Here is a 12,491-nt window from a genome sequence, read left to right as displayed (position 1 = left end):
TAACATGGCAGTCAGGGAGGAGTGGGGAGGCATATCAAACGACCTCCTTTTGGAGAGCGGCGTCAGAAACTTGGAGAGTGGCGTCAGAAACATGCCAAAAATGCATGTCAGGATGTCTGAGGGAGAGGTTTGTGCCAGAGGGGAGCCTTCATCATATTCCCGGAAAATATCAAGCCTGAGTTAAGTGACATTTCCTATGATATACCTGTCCGCTCCTGTCACTGCAACGACTCGGAGATGCTCTCTTGTGCCTTATCCTGTATAAACACTTATTCAAAGTGATTTGACGGGCAGGAGCAGGAGCAGGAGGGTTAAACCTGTGCAGAGTGTGACATGGAACAAAGAACACAAGTGCTTACAGTTGCACTGACACCAGGTTCTGGGGCGCATATGTTGAATACCCATCCGCTGACATTTGTGGGTGATACAACACACCAAACCCAAAGCATCTGTGTTTACACACCTTCATGTTTGTTGGTACACTTGACATGTTATGACCTTCAAGGAGAATACCGGTGTCATTTAGAGTTAAAGTGCATTTATTACTGTCTACATCTAGTTTACATTTCCCCCAATCATTTTGCAATGCATGTAATTCGATTTTTTTAGCATTTACTTGATTATTGTTGTTTTGAAAATACAGACTTTACAGTGTCAAACCTAGCTTGAAACTGCTGTCCCGGCTAACAAAGACGCCCCAAATAAGAAGTAATGGATGTATTTTGAGGGATTATTTCCTAGAAGAGACTTCCATTTCTTCCTGTGGGCGTGAGGTGATTGAAATCAAGCACAGCGTAGCATAATGTGTGCACTGATATGAAAAACACTCAACTCGGGCACAATGAAATAACAATAAAACAGAAAGTCTGACAAAACCAAATTAAGGCTTCATGTTTACTGTGATGGATGTTCGAGCTTGGGCAATTTTCCAGTCTGTGGAAGTTGTTTTTCAAACGGCTTCTTCTGAAGGGAGGAAAACGAGCCCCGATATCTCAGACTACACTGACTGTGTGCAGAAACCAGCAGGGATAATGTAAAAGAGAAAGGCAACCTAGACAATTGGCATAAACCTGAAAAACCCCACCAGTATTAACATTCACTCTGAATCCCAACCTATTACACAGGCTGTCCTTTGCCTGCTCTCATATATAGGATTAAGACTCACACTGCTATCCCCTCCCCTTTGTTCTGGGGAAAGACAAGTCATTAGATCTGTTACAGGAGCAGGGGATTATGGGAGGAGAGTGACAGATGGAACAGGAAGACTGGTGCGCTGTACGGTGGGTGGACTCGGAGCGCGTGCGGACGCTGCCAGGAATGCCATGTTTCCACTCTGCCGCCCCGGCCTCGGTGAGCCATCAGCGGGCGCTGAGGGAGGCAAGGGGTGGCGGCCTTCAGCGTCTCGCTAGCTGCATGGAAACATAAAGCACTGTTCGTTCATATGGCTCACCTGGTAGGCAATCATCTGAATCATATGCAATAGGATTCATCCTAGTTAATATGTAATGTACTGCACTACAGGCTTCTTTGCACTTTGATGAAAATGACTTTTGATGCAAATGGCCAGCAACGCATCTTCTACAGCTCATTCTGTATGTGAATGTGTGATGAATATGATGTACAAACTAAAACAAATATATACAGCGTTCTTTTTTCCCCACATATGGTTCAGATATTTTATTTTAATAGAATTAATTACTTAACATAATTATGTAAAATGTTATTTGAGCACACCATCATAGGGTATAAGAGTTAGTATCATTGCTTTGTAGTCACATAAACAAGATAGTCTATGCCCATTTCATGCAACAGTCTCATTCCTCAGTACATTGAGTGCAATGGTATTGCCCTAGGGAGCGGAGGGCCGTTTGCCACATCAATAACACCTCAATAACCTTCCCCTAATAAAATCAGAAAGAGGGGCCCAGGGCATTAGCGCTGGTAAATATGGTAAATATGCGGTAGTGAGAGCGCATATTAGCATTGCTGCTGGTAAATATATATAGGCTACTTTCACTGTGCTGATTGAGGGAGACAGTGACTGAGGCAGGTTGAGGGAAGAGCAGCTCCAGTAGACACAGCCGGGGGGGAGAGGAGATAGAGACAGCCAGACAGACAATACCAGCTCCACTGACAACCAAGCTTTTTCTATGCTAATAATCTTCCCTGTGTGCCTCTTTTTTTTCCTGAAAAGGAAGAACTTGGTATTAGAAGGTAGGGGGGGGGGGGGGGTTTGGAGGGTGAAATTTTAGGGCCTCTTTGGCTTCAGACTCCAATGTTAAAACCTTCCAAGACCTCAATTTTTAAATCCTTTGAAGCAGAGAATGGCTTCTGTCCACCTAGATGCAGAAGCACCATGAAGGTCATGGATGTTGGTTTCTGGGTCAAGGCTTTCACGGGTGGCTATCTGTCAGCTGGTGATAGATATGTAGACTCTTCTGCTGGCAATACAGCCGAGGTGGATATAGAAAACACAAATCACGGTTCATGGTTAGAATCAAATGAGGTTGTGCTGTAGGCATGCAGGCAATTCCGAACCTTCACCCATGCAAAGGCTCCGTTCCTCTCTATTCCATTCGCTTCATTTTATCACGGTAAGTTCTGATGTCATGAAGTGCATTTTTTCATATTGCTGAAGTATTACTAATGCCAAACAGATAAAATAAGGAAAGGAACCATAATCCAAAAATTGGTGTGTAGAAAAACTGTAGTGTGTTTTGAAAATGCATGCCTCTTCCTTACCCATCAAAATTTCACTTCTTTTTGCTCTCGGTCTCCATCGCGCTCTCGGCCTCTTGCTGCCCAACCCCCCTCCCTCACACACACACACACACACACACACAAACACACAGACACACTCCTGTCTCCTTCCTCTCACAGATTTGGGGGTTGGCTGGAGAGGAGTCCCCAGGAACAGCCCAGACCAGAGGAAACAATCCCGGAGTGAGCTGATGATTGCCTGTGATTACTGCATATCACATTTGGCTTCATCAGGGACGGTTGGCAATTCCCCAGTGTTCTTGGCTAACATGACTTTCTCATGACAGAAAAAAAATGTACTCTTAAAATGGATCCTCGAGGCTGTATGTTGAAGCACACGAGCAAAAGCAGATGGAGAAAAAGAAGACAATAGTGAATATAAATCAGGGGGGCAATTAATATGTTGAAAATACTGTGAGTTTCACTGCAAACCTGAATAAATTGGGTGCTAAAAATCCACATTTTCTTATTGTCTAGGGATGCAATTAAGGGCAGAAAACGATGCATTTATTTTAACAGACTTAAAAAATGGAGGCGCTTTCCCTGGAGCTTGATGGTCCGGGGCATCTTCCTCAGCCTTCAGACATCTTGAACGGAAAGAGCAGGAAAGAGCTTGATCTGTCTTTATGCGCTTTTAATTACACACGGCTGGCTGGGCTCCGATCCCCAGAGAGCAGAGGTATAAAGCACAGACGTCAGGACCAGTCGCCCCTCCACCGGCAGCTCAATATCAACCTAAACATCCCCGAAACCCAGAGGGAGAGGGAGGGTGGCGGCTAGGGGTTAATGCAAGAGGTGCATGTCTAAGCATATCAGCCACAGACACCTGCCAATCATTAGACTAAATCCATCAGAAAGGCAACCTGCGGTGGTCAGTGGTCTGTGTTAGTGTTCCCGCCAGAACAATAAAAGCGATTCCATCAATCAAACTGCAGAGACATACTTCTTTGAGTTGCGTTTGAACTTAACTTCTGAACTTTTCCTGGGGTCTGATTCAATCAGAGGCATGGGTTGTGACGGACAGATCTCCAATCAGACAGGAGCGGTAATTACCTTCAGTGGAACAGACAGGCTGATGGAGTGCAGACTTCTCTCCCATTCACCTCCCGTCGCCTGCAACTTGGACCACGTTGCGTTTTCAGCTACCGATCAAGACTGGTAGGAGCCTTGTGCTGCGGCGAACACTCGAGGCGGAGAAAATCAAAGTGCAACATAGCGAGACTGCAGAACAGTGCCTAACAGATCTGAGATTCTTCTTATTGATTGTGCATAGAACAGAATCTCAGGCAGTTTTATCCATTCACAACCTGATTATACACTGGCAGCACACACATAAATATTTGAGTGCCTTTCCCAAAGAACAAAACAGGAGGCACATTAAAAGAAGTAAAGTTTGCCTTTGCAGATACACAGCTCAGTAAAGGCATTGCTAATTAAACTCACTCTCGATACAAACCAGTAGTTAAAATTAATTGTGTTTATTGTGCTGAGAACTATAAACTTTCATGGCAGGCTAATGAGCTGAAAGCGTTTATTAGGCAAAGCACAGAGAGAACCGGTTTTTGTAACATGTTCATCTGTTGAGGTAATAAATTATTTTTCTTTAAATGTGCCAGAATGTCTTCAAACATGAAGTGTTTTTGCTTTCGCTTGTGTTGGACTGTGCTGGAAACAGAACTCGCTGCAAACTAAGCCCATAGGAAACAAAATGGAAAAATTCCACAATTCCTCCCGACCAATCCATCTATCAAAGAAACCGAGCTGCTGCTCTGTGGTCTTAAGCTGTTATCATTGAAACCCAGGCTTTATCTGAGGAGTGAAGTGATCAGGCGATAGGCCTCCAGTTATTGCCTTTGGCAGTGCTTTAATAAGAGCCGTCTAACCTGTGACCCGGGTCTGCAGCGGTGGAGGTAGTGCTGGAGAGATTTGGCACAGAGGGCATCAACATGCCCACAGGAACCACCATTTAATTCCCAGTCAACTCCACTGATATGCCATCGCGGTGAACCTGAGTCCATGTAATTAGAATGGATGGGCATGCACCGACCAAGCACATCAGCATAAGTGGATTATGTATATATGCAAATTTGCACATGGCTGCTGGCAACTGGAGACATGCAACTGTAAGTAGTGATATAAAATAAATGTGTGGCATATTTTTCTTTTGCACCCGGGTGTTTGTTTTCAAACCTTGGTACGCATTTGATCACAGACATAAAATAATTATTTTTACGGTTATGTGCACATAAAAAGACAGAGATGTACGCGCAAACAGCCTTGATACTTTTCTCGCACATTTTCACTGTGAATGCCTACCTCCACCCCCTTTCTCTTTCTCTCACCCTCTCTCTTTCTCTCTCACTTATACACACACACACACACACCCACACACAGTAACCTTCACTAACCTCTTACACACCTGTTGATCTAAGAGATAAAACAAGCCTGTTATTTAGTGTCAGTCTGCCTGCAGATGAAATATGAATGCCTCTTTTCCCCTTTTCTCCCCTCCCTCTTCCCTCTGCTCCTCCCTCCATCCTCAGTTCTCCTTGGCTGCCTTTAATTACAGATGTAAGGATAATCCAGAGGGGTCGAGGTTTGGCTAGAGGCAGACTTGAGGATCGCTGACAGGAGATATTGAGCAAAGGCAATCCCAAGCAGCCACATCACCTAGTGATCTACGACCAACCTTAGAGCACAATGGCACCCGGAGGCATAAGGCTTAGCTGAGAGATGAGCGTCGAATGGAACAGTTAGGAGATCTATAAAAGACGTTTCATTGTTAAGGACAGACGAATTGCAGCAGATTTGTAATAACATCATGAGGCAATATAGGACAAGGCGATGGAGAAAGATTGGAAAATGTATCCCAGCTAAAAAGAAACTAAGTATATGTTGTGTTAACTCACTGCAGTGACAGCCCCTTGTGTGTGTGTGTGTGTGTGTGTGTGTGTGCGCAAACGCATGCATTTGTGCTTTCACCAGTGTGTGCATGTGTCTGTATAAAAGGAAAGGTTTCCAGCTGATGATAAATGAACCGTCATGTGACTTCAGAGAACATTTTATAACAATCCCCTCAGCAAGCCAGTGGTGCAGAAAGCCCAATTAATAAAGATTAGCTCTCTTTTCACAGACCTCGTTTTCCTGCTTAATTAAAAATAAGGTGATTGAAAAAGGAATGAATCATCATCCAGATATACGTGACGGCGAGTTTTGTTCCAAAATGAGATATCCACGAAATAAATGACACCTACTCCTGGAAAATGATTGATGGCACAAAAAGAAAACAGCTTATGTTACTTTTTAAAGGAGAGTAAGTAACTTAATTCCTTGGTTGACAGACTTGGTGCAGACTAGACCCTCTATATGATACAGATATTGAATGATGAACTTCAGGTGAGGATATTTTTTTCCCTAAAATGGATATATAGCAAGTTGGAAATTCAAATGTTCTTTAAAATAAAAATAAAATCAAACCACCTTGAAAGATTTGGTAAAATAGGAGTTAAAAGAGAGAGAAATAGAATGTGTTAACTCAGGTTACTGGTGTCCAGAGCTAAGAGAAAATACTGAGCATAAAGTGAAGGATTTGTTCCTGAGCTCAGGCTGCATCAGGTCCACCCTTTCCCAGCCTTTACCTCTGGAGGACTGAAGACAAAAGAGCAATTAGACACAGCCAGGTCTCAGAGTCTCACTGCAATAAATCTAGTCTCAAATGGAAGAGAAGATGATGGCTGTGAGCCCAGGTTTGTTAACATGTTATATTAATGAATAGGGCTTTGAGCGTTTGACCTATCCTCGAAGACCGCAGGGCCTACGTAATGGTATGATGTCTTCTTGGTAAAAAACCTCCAAAACAAACAAAAAAATCAACTGGAATCAGGAAAAATATACGTAATACAGGATATGGGCCATTCTGAGTAGTGAGCAAAAGATGTTGGATGGAGATAACTTTTAATTAGCACACTGTACACCAATGACAATTCTTCTTGATTTCATGAAATCACTCTCATCTTGGAATATTTCAATCTCACATCAATGCAGTGGCCTATGACATATGAAGAGATATGAAAGAAGAAGGAAAGTAAATGGATTATCGAACACAAGGCTCAATGGCTGTATTAATCTGTGAAGTGCAACAGAAAAGACAGATGGAACGGATAAAGGTCCATTTTTCATTAGGGGTCATTATGGGTGACAATGATGGGTGTGGATGAGGATTCCATCATAGCCAAAGTGATTTCCCAACAAGGGAATGACAAATCAATCAGAGACAATGTGTGACTATGAGCTTAGCCCAAAAGATCACCAAATCAATTATGACACACTGCCAACAATACTGCCAACATTTTACCTCATGTTAAAGGCACCAAATTACTTTTTTTCATATTGAAAAATATGTGTTGACAATATATTTGCAAATTATATATTTTTGAACATATACATGTTGGATGTATACAGTAAAAGATAAGTGCCATATGAATGTTACTCATGAATTCATAGATTTATTCACTTGTACTTTGCACTGTATGACTTTTTGCCTTTACCTATACAGTAAAGCACTTTGTAGCATTGTTATGAAAAGTGATATACAAATAAAGTTATAAACATGAATGTAAGGTATTATTGAATAGGACATTGCATTATATTTATTCTAATCCATTACATATATCATATACATACATACATCATTAAATATATATAACCATATATTTTTGTTTAAGAAGGAACCCTCTGCTCCCATTTTCTCTATCCTATATTCATCCTATATCTGTCTATATTGACTCTATATCTGTAGACAGGACTCTCAGACACACTGCCATTGAGCGAGCTAACCAATCAAATCTTTTAATGGCTAACGCAAGAGAGATGAGCAGCACAGGGGTTCTATGCAGACGATTTCTCAGGTTTTTTTTTATACAAAGACCCACAGCATAATCTCCCCTAATGCTTGTGTAGGCAGAGGATAATAGTGTGCACACAAAGTCAATGCTAATAGGAAACTTCACTGAAAGAGATGGGATCCATCCTACTGTACATGAGGTGACCTGAAACATTCCCTTTCTCAAACCATCCGGCACAGGACTTCATTGAACTTGTTAATGAGATGAGCTCATTCGGAATACATTACTGAGGAGAACTTCTGGCAGTGTAGCGGGAAGGTCCGAGGCCGCCAGAGCAAAGAGAAAATATTGAATTTACAGGAGACTGCATCCAAGAAAATGACTGGATGTGAAAAAAAGCTAAATACATATGAAGCCCACAGAGCGGAGGCAATGTGAGACGTTGCGATTAAGCACGAGGGACTGGCTGGATGTAATAGGACTCTTTAAACAGTGAGCATTTTGGTGAGCGTGTTTATTGGAGACGCAGCAGGGGAGAAAGTGCTACAGATTGGTGTGTGTGTGTATGTGTGTGTGTGTTGCACTTGGTTCTGTATCTGCAGGATGATTTAGCACAACCTAAGTCAAAAACTGCTTTTGTCAAGTGAAGATATATACCTTAACCGCTTCCTTCACAGAAACTCTAGTATAGTCCCCCACTCATCTCTTCAGAAAACCACAATTGTTGCAAACCCCCCTCTGCTCACAATAGATAATGTATGAGTCTGATGACTTCATGTGTTTTATATCCAATTTTCTGCTCAAGTAAGCTCCTTCAAACATGCTGCATGGTTAAGCAAAGAAATGGCTCTACTACACTTGATGTACTGCAAAGAGCCGGAGGGACCTGAAAGTCTCACCTCTGTACCACCTCACTGCATGCACGCTCGAGAGGTGTGCACACACACACACACACACACACACACACACACACACACACATACACACACACACACTCACAAACTCCTTCTGAACTTCTCACTGCTTTCTTTCATGAAGTAGTTCATAGAAGTCTGGCTTTGGTGTCCAGACTGACAGATGCTGTTTGATCTCAGTCAGGCTCTGGTAGAGAACTGCTGTATACTGGACTTGAGAGGCATCTTGACAGACCAGAAGCTGTGACTGACATATTTTATTTATTTATTGTGGTTTAAAAGAATACACCAAGTTTTGAGAAATTAGCCTGTTGGTCAACTTCCCTTTTAAATGATGAGAGCATTGACACCAAAATCATCCATGTGTCCCTGGTAGCTCATTTGCTCAGTAGTTGCACACCAGACGTGAGTCGCCCTCCATCCATTGAAAATACAAAATTGCTCTACATCAACAAATTATATTTAACAAACCCAATTTTTGACCCAAGAACACATCCAGTGAAACAACAACTTTTTATAAAGTGAAGCAAGTGGTATGTGTATCTACTGTACACAGTAGCATACCCTATCTTGATTGGTCGCATGCAACTACCATATCCAAAGTAAAAAGACTTATGTTTTAGTCATAAAAAGTTGAAGTTGTTTTCATTATATGGTCTGTTTTACAAATGTAATGAAATATCATTAACTCAATATAGCTGATGTAGCCAGGTTTAATTTTGCAACTATTTCAGGTAAAAAATATTTTTACCTGTAGGCTACACAGTCTACCCTCGCCCACCATATTCACTTCCTGTGTAAACAAAAACAAGTCACGCAGGAAGAGAGGGAAAGTAGTCCCTAGTTCAAAACAGTATGTTATTTTTGCATCATGTAAATTTTACCAGTCTATACAAACATGCCAAACTTAGCTGTGTATCATTTAAAATTATTTACCGTTTAGCTTTAGAGCTGTTCTTGTATTCTCACTTTTCAGATAATGCTAGTCACCTACTATAAGCATGCAGCACTGAAACGAATGCTCCAGCAGGGACACATGGATGATTTTGGTGTCTATGTTGTCCAATGGTTGACCAATGATCGAATCTCTTTCAAGGATTTGTTGAAAATCCCTCAATTTTAGATATGGATGTGAATAAAACATTGATTTTCACAAGGCCTTGTCCCATACAGCATAATGCCGAATGCTGAATAGTCTGAAAAGCAACAGTTTTTCTCAGCAAGGCGATAGATAGGGTTTCCAGTCCAGCGATTCTACAATGTGTCCCTGCTTCAAAACCCTTCTAATTTAGAGATTCGTTTTAATAGTGACATTTCCCAACTTAATGTGAAATCTCCTCATCTTGACAGCTATAATGGTTTATCTGTAAGGGTGCCTGCTGGGAGGGGGGGGTTGTATTAGGGAGATTGATGGTGGAATCATCCAGAACCACCACTGAGAGTGAGCAGCGAGGGGTCAAATGTTTGAGCTCATTTTCACTACGGGGCCCTCAACACCCTCAAACCAATTACAGACTAATATTCAACGGCATGCGGAAGAGTTAACAGACTGGCAGAATATCAGAATCTATAAGTAGAACGTATCCATCATTATAATAATATTCCTATTTAAATGCATGAACAAATGCTTTGCTGCAGGGGTGTCACATGCATTTATATAAGAGTTTCCAGTTTACGTTCTGATCGCTGTGCAGATATTCGCTTTGGTTACGGTCAAATATAAACTATTGTGTGGCCCTCAGTAGAGAAACAAGGTTGTTAATATTTCAAACGATCTTGAAGTTAAAAAAGGCATCAACTAAAAGCGCAATTTCCCCTCTCAGAGGAAGAGAAAAAGTTCAAGAGCTCCAGATTAATTCACTTAAAATCCATACAGTGCGCTGAACATCGTTTCCGTAAACAAGGTCACTTGCTGAAGGCAACATAATCCATATGCCAGATAAGAAAAACTCATTTTCTTGTCAAGAGCATTAGGAAATGTTTTCACACAAACAATTTCATACTTCTCTGCCTCTCTGCATTGTTGTGTTTTTCCCTTTGCATTAAAACTCCAAACGTTGGTCCCGTTCCAGATGCTGAAACATTGCCTCGAGCGCTGCACATCCCACAAGTCTGTTTCATGTTTAAGCTGTCTACCTGCTGGGAGTGCTTCTATTGCTTCTGCAGCTGTGTTTGTGTGAAATAACTGGGCTGTGTAAAGGCTTTGCGAGCGCTGAGAAAGAAGGATTTAGCAACTGCTGTTTTTTTTTTTTTTTCAAGCATCGTAAATAAGTAAGTGACGATAGAAGAAAAATGATTAGATCATAGTGGATATGCGGTGCAGCATGTAGCAGCATTTCGAGTGCAGCATTTTGAGTGCATGAGTTGGTGGCTTGTTATGCACTGATGTGAAGCTGTGATGTTTGGTAAAATTATAGCTAAGTAGTAGCTAAGTAGTACTTTAGCTGTCCACTTTGTATGGAGCTGGGCAGAACAGAATAAAATGTGAGTCATGAAAAGTCTGCCCTCTCAAATTATTTTGAGAGCAAAAGTGTTGAGTCATTACTCGCCTCAGGGTGGGGGCTGCAGTCAACAACATGCCTCCTCTATTCCATGTTCATATCATGCCACTTTTTCCTGCACTGCATGAGGCTAGTAATCTTCAAAATCCAAGTGAAACCCTTTGCGTTGTTGTTATTTTACCCTGCAGATTCTTCACAGGGTCTACCACACTATGCAATAAATATTTAAGTTAAGTGATTCCTCAGTTTTGCAATTTTAATATCCATGTAAGTTTGGGGAGAAACTGTGTGGAAAAAAGGCAGAGAAATGGAATGCAGGGTTTGTGTTTCCAAACACAACAGGAAACGGGAATAGGAAGTGGAACCCAGAAGGTCAAGTGAAACAGAAGTTCCACTGGTATTTGGCTTATCATCCACCTGTACTCTATTAATCTATATAGTGTTTTTAAACCTTGTAGCAACAGATAACGTAAGAACTGCCAGATAATGTAATAACTTGTCAAAATGTAATAAAACGCCACTGTGAATGGGCACAAAAATTTAATGAAACATGTTAATGTAATGAATTGTTTTATTATGTAATAACATCACATTATGACATCAACTGGTGATAATCACTTCATAAGGTTGTAACAGATTTGTAACTGGTGATGTAATAATAACATTGCACTCTTATTTTTACAAGCTATTACATTATTAGTCAATGCTATTATTACATCATCAGTTAAAATATGCTACATCACTTATGAAGTAAGAATAATTATTACATAATCCAGCAATTTATGACATTAACAGCTTTATTACATTTTAAACTAATTTAGAGGAACATTTCATTACATTTTGAGATTTTACATCATCTAGCAGTTATTATTTCATCTTACATTAGCAGTTACTACAAGCCTTCACAGCCTTCCACACAGTTAAGCTGAATACATGTCGTTCCTAAAGAAACACCAGACAACAGCAGCACTTTCAATATGTCATGATACAATTCACTACACTTAGCAATGGATTGCATACTACAGAGCCTCTGGTGGGGTTTCTTTCAATGTTATTTTATTAAAAGCTGAGGATTCAAGAGCAAGAGAACATTTTGTAAGAACATGGATAGACTGAAAAGTAGACCAGTAGCGGACTGTAAAGTACAGCAGCCAGCATCGCCACTGTCACATACCATGACAAACCATTCCCTGGAGAGGGACAGCTATTTACAGCAAATAGCTGGCTTTATGTGGAGGTGGCTAAAATATGCAGAAGCACACAAGAGCAAATCCCTTGTCTCTTGAGGCCAGATTACAGAAAAAAAGGATATATCCTACAGATTTAGAGGAATGTGCTTCATATTAAGTGCAAATACATGTAATATACGTGTTCCAGGAATACAAAACTAGCCAGGTGAACACTGGCAAATTCAGTACAATAAAGTATACCTTATTTTAAATTACAAATACTTCTCTAATACTAATAATTTG

Source organism: Centroberyx affinis, unplaced genomic scaffold (genome assembly GCF_046629955.1).
Source record: "Centroberyx affinis isolate AG114_WGS23_722 - 3 ecotype Tasmania unplaced genomic scaffold, CSIRO-AGI_Caff_v1 ptg001527l_1, whole genome shotgun sequence".
In the NCBI taxonomy this organism is placed as follows: Eukaryota; Metazoa; Chordata; class Actinopteri; order Beryciformes; family Berycidae; genus Centroberyx; species Centroberyx affinis.
This window is presented reverse-complemented; position numbering follows the sequence as displayed.